Source organism: Lactuca virosa, chromosome 3, assembly GCF_052849685.1.
Source record: "Lactuca virosa cultivar CGN04683 chromosome 3, Lactuca_virosa_CGN04683_v6, whole genome shotgun sequence".
Lineage (NCBI taxonomy): Eukaryota > Viridiplantae > Streptophyta > Magnoliopsida > Asterales > Asteraceae > Lactuca > Lactuca virosa.
Window position 1 is genome coordinate 312,524,308 of NC_136428.1, and position 20,589 is coordinate 312,544,896.

Below are 20,589 nucleotides of genomic sequence, written 5' to 3' on the forward strand. Positions count from 1 at the left end.
AGAACACGAAGAACAATGGCCAAAAATTCGTCCAAAATAAAATAAAAACACCAAGAAACTCCTAGAAAAACTCTTAAAAATATTTTGCAATAACCCGATTGCTACCAATCCTTGTTCTGATACCACTTGTAAGTCCCGAATTCTCCTACGTATCAATCAGATTCACTTTGATGGTGCGGAATCCCAATCAAAGTTTATAATGCAAGATATAAGATACAGAAGAACAAGATGTTTAATCTTCAATGCACACTATTATTGAATAGTCGGGTACATAAGATTCTCGATTACACTTGATTCTCTCTTGTTTTCTCTCCAATATCACGTTCTAAGCATATGGCAGCCCCCAAAAATGTCCCATACTCTTTACAAGGCTCAAATGACACTATTTATACCTAGATCTAATAACCAAGCCTAAGCCCAAAACCCAAACAAAACAATATTAAGCCTAACCGAAATCAAATGTGATTTCGGTCCAAACAACACCAAAACATGGTGTTTTCGGTCCTAGACCGAGAACTCTAATAGCTTATCAAAAGCAAAGTATAAACCACAATTTATGACCTAACAACTGTTCCTACCGCTCCACCACCCTCCAAACCATATGTTGGAACCCTCCCAAAGTGTAACAAATGCAACCTCCATCACCACGATGCCTGTCGAGAGTTGAACTGCAATAATTACAACAAGAAGGGGCACACTACCCGCTTCTGTAAGGCACCGGCACAACAAACCACCCAAACCACTAACGCCGGAGTGAGCCAGGCTTGATATGGTTGTGGTGAAACATGGCATTTCAAGAGGGATTGCCCAAAAGCGAGGAATGTCGGAGGCGTGGGAAGAGTTTTAACGATGGAACAAGAGGAGGCAGTGAATGATCCTACTGTGGTTACCGGTACGTTTCTCCTCAAAAATTCATATGCATACATTCTTTTCGATAGTGGTGCGGAGAAAATTTTCATGAGCCATAAATTTAAGCACTTACTTAAACAAAATCCCCAATCACTAAAAGACACATTCACCGTAGAAATGGGGAACTGAAAGGCAGAGAGCACTAACGATATATACATAGGATGTACCCTCACTCTAAACAACTATTCTTTCCAAATCGACCTAATTCCGGTCACAATAAAAAGTTTTGATCTCATCATTGGCATGGATTGGTTAAGTCCTCATCGTGCCGATATCCTGTGTTATGAAAAAGCCATTCGCCTTAATCTACCTAGTAACAAAACCCTCATCGTTCATGGCGACAAACCCGACAGAAACCTACCAATCATTTCCTGCGTCAAGGCTCAAAGGTATCTTCGCAAAGAATACTATGCCTTTCTAGCCCACATGGTAGATAAGAAAGAAGAGGTAAAAGACATCAAAGACATCCCCGGAGTCTGTGACTTTCCTGATATTTTCCCTGGAGATCTCCCAAGAGTACCTCCCGAACGACAAGTCGAGTTCATAATCGACTTGATTCAAGCTCGAGTTCATAGTCGAGTTCATTTTCCCCGAAGATCTCCCAAGAGTAACCCCGTAGCCAAATCCCCATTTACCTCAAATCGATGACCTATTCGACCAATTAGAAGGAGCAAGTTTCTTCTCAAAGATGGACATAAGATCAGGATACCATCAACTGCGAGTCCAGGAGGAAGATATTCCAAAGACCGCATTCAGAACACGCTACGGTCACTACGATTTTGTAGTGATACCCTTCGGATTAACAAATGCACCTGCAATGTTCATGGACCTGATGAATTGGGTATGTCGACCTTACTTACACAAATTCATGACAGTATTCATTGATGACATACTAGTCTACTCATGAAGTAAGGAAGAACACAGTCAGCACTTATGACAAGTATTGGAGACATTAAGGGTAGAAAAGTTGTATGCGAAGTTCTCGAAATGCGAATTTTGGATTCGAAAGGTGGATTTTCTAGGACACGTGGTCAGCGAGGAAGGGATACATGTGGATCCCTCCAAAATCAATGCAATCAAAAACAGAGCGACCCCAAGAACACCAACAGAAATTCGTCAATTTCTAGGCCTCGCTGGCTACTACAGGAGGTTCATACAAAACTATTCCAAGATTGCAAAGTCACTCACCACCCTGACTCAGAAGGGTGTAACCTTCAACTGGGAGAAGAAGCAAGAAACTGCTTTCCAAACACTAAAGCATGCCCTATGCAGCGCCACGATCTGGTCCCTCCCAAATGGTACGGAAGATTTTGTAGTTTACTGCGATGCGTCCAAGCAAGGGCTAGGTTGTGTACTTATGAAATGAGGAAAAGTTATTTCTTATGCCTCAAGACAACTTAAGAACCACGAAGTTAACTATACCATGCATGACCTCGAGCTTGGAGCAGTAGTTTTTGCTCTGAAAATCTGGAGGCACTACCTTTATGGTACAAAGTGCACGATCTTCACGGACCATAAGAGTCTCCAGCACATCTTTGATAAAAAAGAACTCAACATGAGGCAACGACGATGGGTAGAACTACTCAATGATTACGAATGCGAGATTCGCTATCATCCTGGAAAAGCCAATGTAGTAGCAGATGCCCTTAGTCGAAAGGAGTACTCGGGCCGCCGAGTAAACTCATTAACCATGAATATCCATTCACACTTGTCCATGCAGATTAAAGAGGCTCAGCTGGAAGCCTTGAAACCTGAGAATATGGGAGGAGAAGCCTTAAGAGGAATGGATAAGAACCTGGAAGTTAAGGATGGCGGAGTTCGTTACCTCATCAACCGGATCTGGACACCGAAGTTCGGTGGATACAGAGATGTTGTCATGAACGAAGCTCACAAGACTAGATACTCTGTTCATCCCGGTTCAGACAAGATGTACCTGGACCTCAAGAAATTTTATTGGTGGCCAAACATGAAAGCAGAAATAGCTACCTATGTGGGAAAGTGCCTGACTTGCGCCAAAGTCAAGGTAGAATACCAGAAGCCTTCGGGTTTACTACAACAACCAGAAATACCCGAATGGAAGTGGGAGCGGATAACCATGGATTTCATAACCAAGTTACCCAAGACAACGGGTGGTCTTGACACCATATGGGTAATAGTCGACAGATTAACCAAATCCGCACACTTCCTGCCAATAAAAGAAACCGACAAGATGGAGAAGCTAACCAGGACGTACATTAAAGAGATCGTACGATTGCATGGTGTGACAATATCCATTATCTCTGACAGAGATAGTAGATTTACCTCATGTTTTTGGCAATCACTACAAATTTCCTTGGGAACCAGACTCGACATGAGTACAACGTACCATCCCCAGACTGATGGGCAAAGCGAGAGAACCATTCAGACGTTGGAAGACATGTTGAGGGCTTGTGTGATAGATTTTGGTAAAGCTTGGGATGCCCATTTACCACTAGTTGAATTCTCATACAACAACAACTATCACACTAGCATCAAAGTTGCTCCGTTTGAAGCCCTCTATGGCTGTAAGTGCAGATCCCCTTTGTGCTGGGCTGAAGTGGGTGATACGCAACTATAAAAGAGACAATTTCCTGACAACATTCTCACCGTCCCCGAGATCATAAGAGAGACAACAGAGAAAATTGTCCAAATCTGGGAACGACTAAAAGCATCTAGGGACCGACAAAAGAGTTATGCGGATAAACGACGAAAGCCCTTGGAGTTCTAGGTTGGTGACCACATCCTGTTAAAGGTCTCACCCTGGAAAGGAATGATACACTTTGGGAAACATGGAAAACTAAATCCAAGGTACATCGGACCATTCGAGATCCTTGCTAGAATCGGTCCAGTGGCTTACAAACTTCAACTACCGCAGAAACTCAGTAACATACACCCCACCTTCCACGTGTCTAATCAAAAGAAGTGTCAGTCCGACGAGACTCTTGTGATCCCACTCGAGGAAATCGAAATAAACGAGAGTCTGCACTTCGTAGAGGAACCTGTGGAAATCAGTAGACAGGTACCCACTCAAGTTTTGCGAAGACGGGGCTTGTATTCTTACGTCTTATACTTTTGTTGTATACTTTTGGAGTCAAACAATGATTCGAATACAATGTAAATACTTTTTATCAATATAATGGTTGTAATGCTTTGATCTCTGTTATACAATTATTATGATACTGTACATGACGTCATCCACCCCGGACGTTTCCGACGTTCTTAAACACAGTTCGGGGGTGTTACAATTGGCGATTGACACTCGCAACGTGAACTCCAACTCTCCAAGATTCATATCAAAACTCATATTAAAGGAATGAGACACAAAAGACCGACTCGCACCTAAGTCAAACAACACAAGAACATGCATGGAATTCACTAAGAAGGTACCTAGCAGAATCATAAATATAAGCATACCACAAAATAATTGACAGGATAATAAATGAAAACATACTAGTAACAACGTCCAGAACTACCCTGGCCTCCTCTGATGTGAGCTGGAAAACACGACCTTGAGTCCTCGGGGGCTCCGCCCTACCTTGGCGTCCATCCGTGATCCTCAAAGTAGTCAGTTTTGGAGCCTGTGTCGGCCTTGCAACAAGCAAGGGATAGTTTGTCTTCACATGGCAAGCCTGATCACAGTGATAAAAAAATCTTGGTGCTTGGTACTAGGGCCTATTGACAACAATCCTTTGCATAATGCCCCTCCTTGCTACATTTGTGGCACCTATAAGAAGATGATTGAAAAGAACCTTGTCGTACTTGCCACAAGTACGACCCTTTTGACCTCCTGATCGTGAATCAGTGGGCTTGAACCGCTTCACTGCAGGCTAGGATTGAACTGAAGCCTAACACTACTCCCTTGTCTGGGTCTCTATCTCAGTATTTCACCTCCTCTCCGCAACCTGAATTTCAGCGAGGGTACCATAATGCTGGGTAGATACAAACTATCGAATGTCAGTCTTGAGCATTCTCAAGTACCTCATCATATGTGCCTGCTCTGAAGCAGCAAACTCGAGACAGAATAGGGTCCTCTCGGTGAACATCTTGGTGATCTCCGTCACCGTCTCACTCGTCTGTCTCAGATCCAGATACTCCTGAGCCAACCTCTCCCTCTCCATCAGGGGAACATACCTCATACGGAACTATTTATAGAATTGCCCCGAAGCAACAACAACCCTCCATTTAGGAGTATACGAACCGGTCACCAAGTTCCACCAGTCCTTCGTGCCCAATTGGAGAAGGTTCAGGATGCACTGTAACGCCCCGACTCACAGGTATAAACTTTCAATCATGTATTTCCAACTTTTTTAGGTCGACTCGATGAGTTGGATGCCCTGACTCGTTGAGTAGTCACGGTTTTGGTCGCGGGTAGGTGCTGAAGGATGAAACCCTAATTTCTGGGGTTTCACACCCTATTTAAAGGATCATTAGCCTCCTTTGGCCTCCCCTCACCGCCCATTTGAGCTCTGAAACCCTAATTCGTGTGTGTGCCCCATTTAGTGTGATTTTTCAAGTTGGAAGGAAGATTTTGTTGCAATGAGCTTGAAGATCAAGAAGTGTGAGGCAAGGAACGTGTGTAGATCTGAAGTCTACCCCAGCTTAGCATCATTTGAAGGTATCAAGTCATTACCTTGACCTCCTCTTAGTTAGATCCTTCTATGTTTGAGTTTTGGGGCCATTTGGCATTTTGGTACTTCATTTGAGTGGTGAACCAAGATCTGAAGTTGCAACTTCAGATCTAGGCCCATCTTGTGTTGGATTAATGTCTAAGTCCATAACTATATTTGGTATGTACTTGACCCGACCCGGCATGGTCCATTTGGGTTGCACTTCACCGGCACAATTTATATGGATAGTCTTTTGAGAATAGTGTATTTACGATTTATATTAATATATTATAAGTTCTAATATATTAATATGGAATCATATTATTTAATTAGTATTGATCAAGAATTAATTAAGTGATTAAAAAGAACTAATTAAATATGGACTCTTATATATATGGAATGGGCCAAGTTCATTTAGGTTGGGCTAAGCTTTCATGGATGGTCCATGGAGCTTTTAACCCATGGATCCTATGTAAATGAAAGGTCATGGGTATTAGGGTTTACATGGATGTAACCCTAATCCTCCATAATATATAAAGGGGTCCTTGGCTCACAAAATTGGCACAAGTGTGTGAAAAAAAGTGTGGGCCGATTTTAGTGAGCATACATATTCTCTCAAGTTCTTCCAAGGTGTTTTGGTGATTTGTGATTTCATTTGAGGCTTCCACACTATTAGGGCTAAGCTCTTAAAGCTTGAAGACATCAAGCTACATCAAAAGGTATGTCATCTAACTAGAACTTTGTAGTATAGGTGCTTCATAATATGCTAGTTAGGAGGAAACCTTGGAATAGTTAATATTTGCATGTATAATAGAGAAAACATAGATCCAAGGTTTATAGGGTTGCATGTACACCATAGGAGTGTTAGAATGCTCAAAACCCAACAGTGGTATCAGAGCCTGGTTGTTTTCTGTTATATTGATGCAAATGTTTTATTTTCAAGTTGAAAAAAAAGGAAAAAAAAAACATGACGTTTGTCAAATTTTAAGATAATTACTTGTTTTGTGAAAAACGAATTATTTGTAAAATTTGAATCATTTGTTATATGAGTTGAATTAGGTCAAATTTAGTAAAAGATAAAATGATATGATTATTTTATTAGTTTTAAAAGTTTGATCTAAATGTTTTAAGGAGTTACATATTTTGTCATAAAATTTTGGAGCTCAAAAGTTTTTTTTTTAAAGTTGTGATCTTAAGGGTTTTTGAAACTTCCATAAGTTATGGATATGAAAGTTTTTTTTTTTAAATTTGATTCAAAGTTTTTATGGAGTGACAAAATTTGGTGTTAATGTTTTAAAGAATTCCATAACTTGTTCTTAAGTTATGGAACATGGAAAGTTTCATCATAAAACACCATTAATTCCATAAGTTATGGAATCCAAAGGTTTTCATACAAAACTTGCCCTCAAGTTTGGAATTTGAGAAAAGTTTTTTTGGAAAAAAAGAATTGAATTCTAAAACTCTTGGGTTCATAACTTAAACAATTTATTAAATGGTTTTAATTTTGAGTTTAATAATTGGAATTATGATGTATTGTTGAATAGTTCAAATTAACTCTTATGGACTTTATTAATAGTTAATTAAAGTGTTTAATTAAAAGAGCATTATTAATCCATAAATATATGGTTTGAGTTTAATTAAATTAAAAGTCTAGTTTAATTAATAGATTAAACCACCAAGTATTTTAAATGTCTAAAATACACCCTTATACTATTATAATATTAATAGTTTAATATATTATATGTATAAGAGCAAGTCGTCTTACCATTAGTAGGCCTCATTCACGAAGCCGGTCTATAAGGGGGGTATAAGGTTACTGCCTATAAAATGGCAGTTTAATGGGTGTCCACTCTCACTCACCGCTTCCTTGACCGGTGGAGGGTCGTTAGCCGAACAGGTAGGACAAGGACTATAATTCTCCCTTCATTATAAGTATAATGATAAATACTAAGTAACTAAACACTTATAAATTCCCAATCTTAGTTACTTAGGAAAATGTGAATAAGGTGCTAATCCATGAAATTACACTTTGCACTTTGTTTAAGTTGTTAGTGCAGCGTGTGTGGTTAATCGGCACACTAACCTGGACTTAACAAGGTAGGCAAAGGGTAACTTAATGTTTATCATAGTATCGTTGGAGCGTGTGTGGTTAACCGGCACATCGATTGAGGGATAAATATTAAGGGTACCAAGTATATTTGCATGGTTACTTCACACCTTGTTTTGTGATCCTCGGCATCCCAGTCATAAAACCTGAAGGGCACACTCGAGATTGAAACATGCCATTGAAAAGTTCAATGAATCTCAAAAGAATCTAGGAGTTTCAAAACTAATTAAAACCTAATAATACATTTCGTTTATCTTGGTGGAAATTGGTGAATCGTCATTTACCTACCTTCAAAATTTTATAGCTTGGATTACGGCATCCCTCTTCCAAGTTATAAAATAGTTTTTTGGGTCCTAGCCTTAATATATCATATTGGGTGTTATATTAAGGACTTAAATCAACTTTACGTGAATTTCTCCCATTGTTGATGTCTGGTTTAGACAACAATGATCTTCCCAAACCAAGCTTTCCTAATGAATATGACTTCCCGAGTTTGGCTCATGGAAGTCATACTTCTCTTCCTCCACCTCCTCCAATTATTCTCCCTAACCCACAAGTTCAAGGTCACTCAAGCCCTAATGGCAAGCAAGGTCTATGTGTGATCACATCTTAGAGATGAAGTCACATATTGACAAGCCGGGAGAGTTGGGTGTCAAAGTCTTGAGAAAGTTGGATGTTCAATCACTTTCTAAGTCACATAGTGAGTTCCTTTGGGACTACTATGAAACAGACTATGACATGAACCTTAATGATCATATCTATTTGCTTGGTGCTGCTGAATCAGCAATGATTTGGAACGATAGTAAAGCAAATTTGATTAGAAGATCAACTTCCCAAAAACTTTATGGACAGTGACAATGGTGACACTGGAAATCCAGAAAAAGCATTCTCTTCCTAATGGAAAGGGATTGACCATAGTCAACCCGGTTGACCAAATGGTAAAGAGAAAGGCTAAGTCTGAGATAGTCCCATTACCAAAGGGTCCATATGTTTATTTTGCCAAAGGAAGGGGCGTTGATTGCAAAGCTGCCAAATTTACCTAAGGATGTTAAAGTCAATAAGTTTGACTCTACATCAGGTAGAGCCCATTATCTAACTCTGTTAAGTTCTATTCTGAGATCCTCATTACATGATGTGACTGGGTCACATGTTGATGTTTTAAGAATCAAAGAATAGAGAGAAATCTTAAAGGAAGTATATGTTGATTCTGATCGCGAAGGTGGATTTCGATCGCATCAGAATTTTGAGCAGTTGCTTAAGAAGTTATGATATATTGCTAAGGGATAGATAACAACAATTTTCCATGTGGATTGTAAGGATAAGTTTTTCCGCAAAGTTTTAAAATAAAAGAAAATTGTTTAATTTTATTTATTTGAAGTATCCTTACAATGACATTTGTGGAAAAATTGTTGCTTATATGATTCCACTGACAGCAATATTGGAAAATGGATTTGATTCTTTCATTTGTGGTAGTGTCTAAATTTACCAAATCAGGAAAGTTCCTCATCACCCAAGTTTCAATTGGACCGAAACTTGGAATCATGCAAGTTGAATAGTATGATGAATGACAACTTTCAAGCATTGGAAAATCAAGACTAATTACTTGTTCACATGGATGTGTGAGTCAAGTGAAGGACTAAAGGGATCGAGTACACATTCTTGTGCACTGGTCATGTCCACCACAAAGCTCGTTAAGACTGTTTGATTTACTAAAGTTTAGTAAATATGGTTATACTTACAAGTTTAAGTATAATTCTGAAACATTGAAAAAGTCTCAATGTATGGCAGAACGGATGGGAAGAATCAAATTAGGTAGAAAGATAAAAGTTTCACAAATCTGAAAAGATGGGAGAGTAGTTAAGTATCATGTTTGTGATCATCTTAATGATTTAGAAATCATATCACAATTAGTCCTCTAAAGGTCATCTTAGTGCATTCTTATGACTAAGAAGAGGAGTCATGAATTGTTGAAATGGTTAGATCAGGAAGATGAGTCATACTTCGTTCCAAAACAATTCTTAGAGTCATACTCCAAGATTGTAACTTGAGTGACATATCTTAAAGAAAGGTTTAAAACACTTGTCAAATGTAAGAGTAAAAGTGTCCTACTCTTGTACATTTGAAATTGGTAAGTTGTGATGTTTTGGATAAAACAAAGACCAACTAAGGCCAATTGTGTGAAGTGTTTGTCTTGATAAAGAATCCGCACTATCTCTTGAATATTTGGCAAGATAGTCTTATATGTCAAGAGGATAGTGGGAGTCTTAAAGATCCTAAAAAGAATTTCAAGAACTAATCAAGAATAAAACCTGAGGTTCTTCACTAGCACACGACTTGAGGTTTATAACCTATCGTGTTGACATATTCTGTGCCCATTCCAGTTAAAGTTGGCTTTGCATAGGAGTTCTGAAAGTTCTCAATTGGTTGCATAACAACTTGGAAGCAATGGCAGGCCCTGTACTGCCAGGTGGCAAGAAGTTAAGATTGCATAAGTTCAGTCCATATGAGTTTGGATTTGTCATTATCCTTGTCTTGTGACTATGGTTTTGACGATTCACATGGATAAGAACACATACACCATAAAATCTAAGGGTCATAAGGTTTCTCTCCGATTCATGAAAATGATGGTAAGGAAACACTTCCACCAAGTAGATTTGAAGCAGATGGCAAAAGGTCTAAACAATTGAGACTATGATTACGGAATCCCTTTTCATTGTTCTGAAATTGTTTAGACACACATGCATGCTATCTAAGGAAAGGTGTATGATTTTGATAAAGTTTTATCAAAGCATCTCGTATCAGAAATCTGAACTTTGGTAAGAAAGTCAATAAAGTATTGATTTCTAGAAGTCCAGCTGATTTCTGAGTACATGTCAAAGCTAGTGGGAGCATAAGTGTTATGCTAATAATCATCATGTTAGTGGGAGCATGATAATTATTGTTAGTGTTGCAAGTTAGCAATGTTAATTATAGAAAACAAAAGTTTCAATTCGTGAGGCTGCAGGGATTGAAAAAGTTGTTTTGCAATAATTAAGGGAGAGGATATACTTCATTTCAGTTCTAAAGGCTTAGATTGAGACCTTAATCATCTTTAGTCAAGAATATATATATATATGAATTTCATGTTGGATTGGTTCAACTTAAGGAAATTCTATATATTGCTTTCTCAAAATTCGATTATGATTACGGCATCCCTCTTCATAGTCAAATTTTGAAAACATGGCAAATAAAAATATTGTAGCAAAAGACAGGTCTAAAATCATGTCTTTATGTGAGACATCATGAATCGTGTACCATTTGCTTTGGGTACAGGATCGATTGCATGTGCTATAATATTTGTCATTTCTAAATTTTTCCAAATGCCCAGAGGCATTAAGAAGGGAAAAGGTCTAGAATTGGATATGACTAAAATGATTAAGCAATTGTCGAGGACAATCTAAGGTTTACCAAAGATTGGTTGCTCAGGGACAGTTGGAAGTATAGTGCTAATTTTGGAAGGACCATATTGACATATTCTGAAAAGAGGCATCTCTTATTCAGAAGTAATAGTCAAAATGAGAATATGGAGTTGTCTCCATAGGTGGAAGTTATCTGTGTAAGATTAGAAAACTTAATGCAAGAAGCATGTCCAAAGCAATGTACTTTGAATATGAGACTTAGTTTCCATGGAGTTGATCTCCATTGGAATACCTTATAATGACTGTTGACAAGTCTTTGTGACTTTGTACATATTCATTACAGGAGGGTCAGTGCATATAAGTTTAAAATCTAAACAGATTTCGATAAATGATAGGAATTTGAATTTCTCATATTTTTCGATAAGGATTTGGGAGTGTGAAATTAGAATCATTGAAATTATGTTCAATTGGTTTATTTCACAAAGTAAGGATCATAGACAAACATAGAGTGCATACTTGGTGTATGGCAAAGCTATTGTTTAAGAAAAACATAGTGTACATGCTTGGAGCATGGGACAACTAGTGTTTTTAATTCAAGTATAAAGTTGATAAAACCGAAACAATGAATAATGAGTAATCAGTATGGTGATAAATAAAAGTGTTTATTTATATTCATAGGGTTTGATACCATATTTGATTCATTTATTCTTGTGTTTCACTTTGCATGTTTTGACTTCCAGAATAACTAAGTCGCTCTTCCTGAATGATTAAGTTATTCAAACTATCCACAGTCAGTTATATGTTGGAAGTAGATATGAATCAAGACTGTCATGGGTTGGATTGTAGAGGTCTAAGATGTTGGACAAAGCGGTGCTACAACACTCATGAGTGCTCATAAGTTCTGAGTATTGGATTCAACCCGCGCTCATTTGAATCACTTCATGGATTTTATCACGAGTGATCATGAGACGATAATATCTTATATTCTTCAAACCTAGAGATATGAGTTGTTACTATGAGTTGGTTATACATTGATTGCACGAAAACGCATTGGTAACTCGATGTTATAAAACGTGCCTTTGTGTATGATTCAACAAGTAGTAGAACAAGCCATATGAGTCAAAGTTTATCCATTCCTTTTACCTTCGGGATAAAAGAGATATTTGTGGGCCCCTCGATGATTTAGCGATGACACATGTGAGTGCTTGGCCAAGCCAGGACTGATTTGATTTGTTCAATCAGCCAGTCATCATAAATTGAAAATCGGGAAAAAACAAATGGACAGAGATAATGATTATAATCCATGTCTCAGTCCATATGATATCTAGAATGAAGGAATATATGATCCCTTATCTAATGGACAAGGCATTGACAAGGTCAGAGTTCGACAGCGGCTTTAAGAGCTACGATTGCCAGTTAGGTTTTGAAGTCATACTCAATAATAGTTTTAGACTTATCCAAGTGGGAGACTGTTGGATTAATGTCTAAGTCCATAACTATATTTGGTATGTACTTGACCCGACCCAGCATGGTCCATTTGGGTTGCACTTCACCGGCACAATTTATATGGATAGTCTTTTGAGAATAGTGTATTTACAATTTATATTAATATATTATAAGTTCTAATATATTAATATGGAATCATATTATTTAATTAGTATTGATCAAGAATTAATTTAGAATTAATTAAGTGATCAAAAAGAACTAATTAAATATGGACTCTTATATATATGGAATGGGCCAAGTTCATTTAGGTTGGGCTAAGCTTTCATGGATGGTCCATGGAGCTTTTAACCCATGGATCCTATGTAAATGAAAGGTCATGGGTATTAGGGTTTACATGAATGTAACCCTAATCCTCCATAATATATAAAGGGTTCCTTGGCTCACAAAATTGGCACAAGTGTGTGAAAAAAAGTGTGGGCCGATTTTAGTGAGCATACATATTCTCTCAAGTTCTTCCAAGGTGTTTTGGTGACTTGTGATTCCATTTGAGGCTTCCACACTATTGGGGCTAAGCTCTTAAAGCTTGAAGACATCAAGCTACATCAAAAGGTATGTCATCTAACTAGAACTTTGTAGTATAGGTGCTTCATAATATGCTAGTTAGGATGAAACCTTGGAATAGTTAATATTTGCATGTATAATAGAGAAAACATATATCCAAGGTTTATAGGGTTGCATGTACACCATAGGAATGTTAGAATGCTCAAAACCCAACATCTTGGCCCTTACAATCATAAAGTCTCATCGTTTAGCATGCTAGTGTGATCCCTTGCCTAGAACCACTTCTTTAGCTTGATTTAAGTCATTAGCACCTTGCATGTATGTAAAGTTTTCAACTTTACGTAAGAAGTATGCCCTAGGAGCTTAGATCTGTAATATGGAGCCTTTGCATTACTTAAAAAGCATCTGTATGGTTAACGGATTGAAGGGACTCAGCGAGTCGCAAGGTCGACTCGGTGAGTCATATGAAGATAGTCATGTACTCGACGAGTTGGATGAACAGATCGGCGAGTCCGATGAAGATTGCCTTGGGCTCGGCGATTCAGTCGAATGACTCGGCGAGTCGGCTAGGGTTTTTCCCAAAACTTTGGACACGCATGAACCCGACAAGTTATAGGGGAACTCGACGAGTCAACCATGGATTTCACGACTTCTCGAGTTCAGGAAGGACTCGACGAGTTGGTGAACTACACTCGACGATTCGGGTCAACATGGACTGTTAACTTTAACTGTGGACTTTGACTTTGACCAAGGGTTGACCATTTGACCTCTGGGGGTATTTTGGTAATTTGGAAATTTGTGGAAAAGGGTTTTATGGTAACTATAGGTGGTGGAGTTCGTGTTGGTGATTTGAGAGTTGAGCCTATCATATTCAGTGCGACATTGTGAGGTGAGTTTTCCTCACTATACTCAAGGGTCTAAGGCACCAAGGTCGGCCCTTTGGATTATTATATGGTTATGTTATGCTAGCATGATCTGTTAGATCGGTATCCTAGAGGGTAGGATAATATTATATGATATGTTGTATGATCTGTTAGATCGGCATCCTGGTAGATAGGATGGTGTTATGTGCTATGTAGTATGATCTGTTAGATCAAGTATTGTCTATAGACTGTTATGTGATTATCTGTTATATGTGCACATGTTTGTTTGGCGGTTGAGGCTTATCTGCTATGTGCGAAAGCCAATAGACCTGGGCACTCCAACCTGTTGGTTGTGGGCCGTGAGTATTCCATCCCGAGGATGACTGGACTCATAGTATGTGGGCATTCCAACCTGTTGGTTGTGGGCCTAGGGCATTCCATCCCGAGGATGATTGGACCCATAGTATGTTGGCATTCCAACCGGATGGTTGAGGGCCTGGGGTATTCCAACCCGATGGTTGACTGGACCCATAGTATGTTGTTTATGATTATATGTGTATTGTTGCGGGTATGAGTATTTTGGGGGTAACTCACTAAGCCTTCGAGCTTATATTTATCGATTATTGTTTCAGGTACTTCTGATGATTGCAGGAAGGTCCATTTGGGTTGCATGGAATTGTTCTTATGACTCGGCGAGCCGGGTCGAGTTTCATAACTATTCCCGGAATTTACTTGACCCGGTTGGCATGGTCCATTTGGGTTGCATGGCATTGCAACACTTGGATAGACTAAATGAGAGAAAGGACACTTAAGGATTCTTAATATATTATAATTTCTAATATATTAATAATATTATTTAATTAGTATTGATCAAAGAATTAATTTGGAATTAATTAAGTGATCAAAAGGAGACTAATTAAATATATGGGGTTGATGGTGTAAATCATTTATTCTTGTATAGTGGGCTAATGATCCATGGTTTGTATGGATTGGGTTAAAACCCATAAGGTGCTCCATGGATAATCCATGGAGGTTACAAACCCATGGATCATGGAATATGGAAATCCATGACAATTAGGGTTTACATGGTGTAACCCTACTTGTGCCACAACTATATAAAGAACCTTATGCAAGCAAAATAGGACGATGACTTCTACTTGTACAAGATAGAGGGCTAGTCGATTTTGAGGTGCAAGTGAACTTCTCTCAAGGTCATTCCAAGTGCTGTGGTGTTGTGTGAGACATTTGAGGCATCACACTTGAGGTGCTAGGCTCACAAGGTTCTCAAGGCATCCAAACAACAAAAGGTATGTTCTTCTTCTAGCATTTATGTTTAAAAGTTCCCCATGCTATGCTAGATAGTTGAAGAACCTTGGAAAATCAATTTTGCATATATCTTAGTAAAACATAGACCCAAGGCTTGTAGGGTTGCATGTACACCTTAGGAGTGTTAGAATGCTCAAAACCCAACAGTGGTATTAGAGCCTAGGCTTGTTTTCTTGAATACTTGATGCAAACTGTTGAAAATCGAAAAATCTTGTTGTCTGGACAGTGGACTCGCCGAGTCCATGGGGGGACTCGACGAGTCCAAGCATATCTTCATCCTACTCGTCGAGTAGGTTCATGCACTCGACGAGTAGGAGGCCCTGAATGCAGATTTTCGAGTTTTGCTGCTGGAAATGGACTAGAAATATTACCCTAAACTGTTTTGGTATTATAAAACTTGTTTTAGATGGTGTAATGGTTATGCTAATCCATTTTCAATGGCTATTATAAAAATTTCAAGTTTTATATGGTTTATTTATGATTCTTGAAATTGTTGATATGAACATTCAAGAACTTATGAGTTTAGAAGATCATAGGAATTATTTGTAACTTGCTTGTTAGTTTAATTCTTGATCTTGATGTGTTTTAATGGAATCCATAATTTGTCCTCAAGTTATGGATTACCAAAAGCAACTCTTTTAAAGTCCATTATTAAACACATAGGTTACATAAAATGAAAAGTCTCTCATTTTATTAATCCATTAACTCATAAGTTATGAAAGATGAAAAGTTTTTAAAGTTACAAAACTTGCCCTCAAGTTTTGGAACATGTAAAGTCACTTTAAAAACTTTACTTCCAACCCCTAGAATTTTAAAAGTTAAAATTCAAACCTTATGCTTTATAATATTATAAGTTAATAATATTTATATATATATATATATATGTATAAGAATAAGTCGTTTTACCGTTAGTAGGCCTCATTCACAAAGCCTGTCTATAAGGGGGTATAAGGTTGTTGCCTATAAAATGGCAGCTTAATGGGTGTCCACTCTCACCCACCGCTTCCTTGACTGGTGGAGGGTCGTTAGCCGAACGGCTAAGACAAGGACTTTAAATCCTCATTAAAAGTATGATGGAATATAAAGTAACTAAATGTTTTATAAAATTCCCAATCTTAGTTACTTTAGGAAAATGTGAATAAGGTGCTAACCCATGAATTTACACTTTGCACTTTGTTTAAGTCGTTAGTGGAGCGTGTGTGGTTAACCGGCACACTAACCTGGACTTAACAAGGTAGGCAAAGGGTAACTTAATGTTTATCATAGTATCGATGGAGCGCGTGTGGTTAACCGGCACATCGATTGAGGGGTAAATATTAAGGGTACCAAGTATATTTGCATGGTTATTCACACCTTGTTTTGTGATCCTCGGCATCCCAGTCACAAAACCTGATGGGCACACTCGAGATTGAAACATGTCATTGAAAAGTTCAATGAATCTCAAAGAATCTAGGAGTTTCAAAACCAATTAAAACCTAATAATTTATTTCGTTTTTCATGGTGGAAATTGGTAAATCGTCATTCACCTACCTTCAAATATTTTATAGCTTGGATTACGGCATCCCTCTTCTAAGTTATAAAATATTGTGTTGGGTCCTAGCCTTAATATTTCATATTGGGTGTTATATTAAGGACTTTAAATCAACTATCTTGAATATCTCCCAAAAGATGTATGGTTCAGAAAATTATGATCTTCCCAAAAACTCTTGAAGATGATGTCCCGAAAATCACTCTTCACTCCCTCCACCTCCTCAATTATTCTCCCTAACCCACAAGTTCTTGAATATTTCAAAGTCACTCAAGCCCTATTGGCAAGCAAGGTCTATATGTGCTCACATCTTGGAGATAAAGTCACATATTGACAAGCCGGGATAGTTGGGTGTCAAAGTATTGAGAAAGTTGGGTGTTCAATCACTTTCTAAGTCACACAGTGAGTTCCTTTGGGACTACTATGTAACATACTATGACATGACCCTATTGATATTATCTATTTGCTTGGTGCTACTGAGTCAGCAATGATTTGGAGCTCTGGTAAAGCAAATTTGATTAGTAGATCAATTTCCCAAACTACCATGGACATTGACAATTGGTAACATTGGATATCTAGAAACGCCTTTTCTTCCCAATGGAAAGGGATCGGCCATAATCAACTCGGTTGACCAAATGGTAAGGAGAAAGGCTAAGTCTGAGATAGTCCTGAGTGCCATTCCCAAAGGGTCCATACGTTTATGTTGCCAAAGGAAGGGGCATTGGTTGCGAAGCTGCTTGAACTACCTGAAAGATCTGAGAGAAGGTCAAGTCAAAAGTTTGACTCTGCTTCAAGTAAGTCCACTATCTAACTCTATTAAGTTCTTATTTGGAGATTCTTATTACATTATGTGACTGGGTCACATGTTGAAGTTTTAAGAATCAAAGAAAAGAGAGGAAGCTTAAAGAAGAGTAAGCTGATTCTGATCGCGAAGATGGATTTCGATTGTATGGTTCGGTGATCAGAATTTTTGAGCTGCTGCTTAAGAGTTGTGATAGATTGCTAAGGAATAGATAACAACATAGTTTTCATATGCATTTGCATTGTAATGATAAGTTTTTCCGCAAGTTTTAAAAATAAAAGAAAATGTTTGATTTTATTTTAAGTATCCTTACAATGCAATTTGTGAAAAATTGTTGTTTATATGATTCCATTGATAGCAACATTGGAAAATGGATTTGATTATGTCGTTTATGGTAGTGTCATAATTTACCAAATAAGGAAAGATTCTCATCAACCAAGTTTTCAGTTGGATAGAAACTTGGGATCATGCAACTTGTATTGTATGACGAATGAGAATTTTCATCTTTGGAAAATTAAGACTAGTTCCTTGTTCACATGTATATGTGAGTCAAGTGAAGGACTAAGGGATCGAGTACACATTCTTGTGCACTGGTTAAGTCCACCACAAAAATATCTATAAGACTATTCACCATGATTTACTAAAGTTTAGTAAATATGGTTATACTTACCACTTTAAGTATAATTCTGAAACATTGGAAAAGTTTCAATGTATAGCAGGACGAATGAGAAGAATCAAATTAGATAAAAGTTTCTCAAATCTAAAAAGATGGGAGAGTACTTTAGTATCATCTTTTGTGATCATCTTAATGGTTTAGAAATCATATCACAATTAGTCCTCAAAGGACATCTTAGTGCATTCCTATGGCTAAGAAGAGGAATCGTGAATTGTTGAAATGGTTAAATCAAGAAGATGAGTCATACTTCGTTCCAGAACAATTCTTAGAGTCATACTACAAGATTGTAACTTGAGTGACACATCTTAAAGAAAGATTCATAACACTTGTCAAATGTAAGAGTAAAATGAGTCCTACTCTTGTACATTTGAATCTGGTAAGTTGTGATGTTTTGGATAAAACAAAGACCAACTAAGGCCAATTGTGTGAAGTGTTTGTCTTGATAAGGAATCCTCACTATCTCTTGAATATTTGGCAAGTGAGTCTTATATGTCAAGAGCACAGTGGGAGTCTTAAAGATCTTGGAAAATCTTCAAAGATCTATTCAAGAATAAAAACATGTAGTTTATCACTAGCACACGACGTGAGGTTTATAACCTATCGTGTTGACATATTCCTGGTTCTATGCCCATTCCAGTTAAAGTTGGCTTTGCATATGAGTTCTAAGAGTTCTCAATTGGTTGGATAACAACTTGGAAGCAATGGCAGGCCCTTGTGCTGCCAGGTGGCAAGAAGTTGAGACTGCACAAGTTCAGTCCATATGAGTTTGGATTTGTCACTACCCTTGTCTGGTGATTATGGTTTTGACAAATTCACATGGATGGGAACACATACACCATAAAATCTAAGTGTCAAAAGGTTTCTCTCCGATTCATGAAAATGATGGTGAGGAAACACTTTCACTAAGTAGATTTTAAGTAGATAGCAATTGTGATATTTGCATTCTCAAAGTCGTTAGTGGAGCATGTGTGGTTAACCGGCACACTAACATGGACTTGTGAGAAATGGAAAAGGTCTAAACAATTGAGACGATGATTACGACATCCCTTTTCATAGTTCTGAAATTGTTTAGACACACATGTATGCTATCTAAGGAAAGGTGTATGATTTTGATAAAGTTTTATCAAAGCATCTCATATCAGAAATATGAACTTTGGTAAGAAGGTCAATAAAGTATTGATTTCTAGAAGTCCAGCTGATTTTTGAGTACATGTCAAAGCTATTGGGAGCATAAGTGTTATGCTAATAATCTTCATGCAAGTGGGAGCATGATAATTATAATAACTGTTGCAAGTTAGCAATGTTAATTATAGAAAACAAAAGGTTTCAATTGGGATAAAGTTGTTTTTGCTATAATTAAGGGAGAGGAAATTATACTTCACTTTAATTCTAAAAGCTTAGATTGAGGTTTTAATCATCTTTAGTCAAGGATACATATATGAATTTTATGTTGGAATGGCTCAACACAAGGAAATTCTATATATGGGTCCATTATTTACGTTCTAAAATTCGATTATGATTAAGGCATCCCTTTTCATAATTTAAATTATGAGAACTTGGCAAATAGAAATAGAAATATTATAGCAAAAGACTGGTCCAGTATCATGTCTTTATGTGAGACATCATGAATCATGTCCCATATGCTATATAGGATCCATTGCATGTGCTATAATATTCATCTGTTCTAAATTTTTCCAAATGCCCAGAGCATTAAGTGGGAAGAGTACTAGAACTAGATATGACTAATTTGATTAAGCAATTGTCGAGAACAATCTAAGGTTTACCAAAGATTGGTTGCTCAGGGACAGTTGGAAGTATAGTGTTAATTTTGGAAGGACCATATTGACATATTCTGAAAAAGAGGCAACTCTTGTTCAGGAGTGATAGTAAAAATGGGAATATGGAAATGTTCCCGTAGGTGGAAGTTATTCATTAAATTTGTGTAAGATTAGGAAACTGAATGCATGAAGGATGTTCAAAGGAATGTGCTTTGAATTTGAGACTTCGTTTCCATGGAGTGATCTCCGTTGGAATACTCTGTAATGTCTGTTGACAAGTCTTTGTGACTAGTGTGCATAATCATTACAAGAGGATCAATGCATATAAGTTTAGAATCTAACAGATTTCAGTAAATGGTAGGAATTTGGAATTCTTACATTTACGATAAGGATTTGGGGTTGTGAAATGAGAATCATTGGAATTATGTCCAATCGATCTATTTCACAAAGTAAAGATCATAGACAAACTTAGTGTGAATACTTGGTGTATGGCATAACTAATGTTTGGAAAAACATAGTATGCATACTTGGTGTATGGCATGACTAGTGTTTAGAAAAAAAAAACCATAG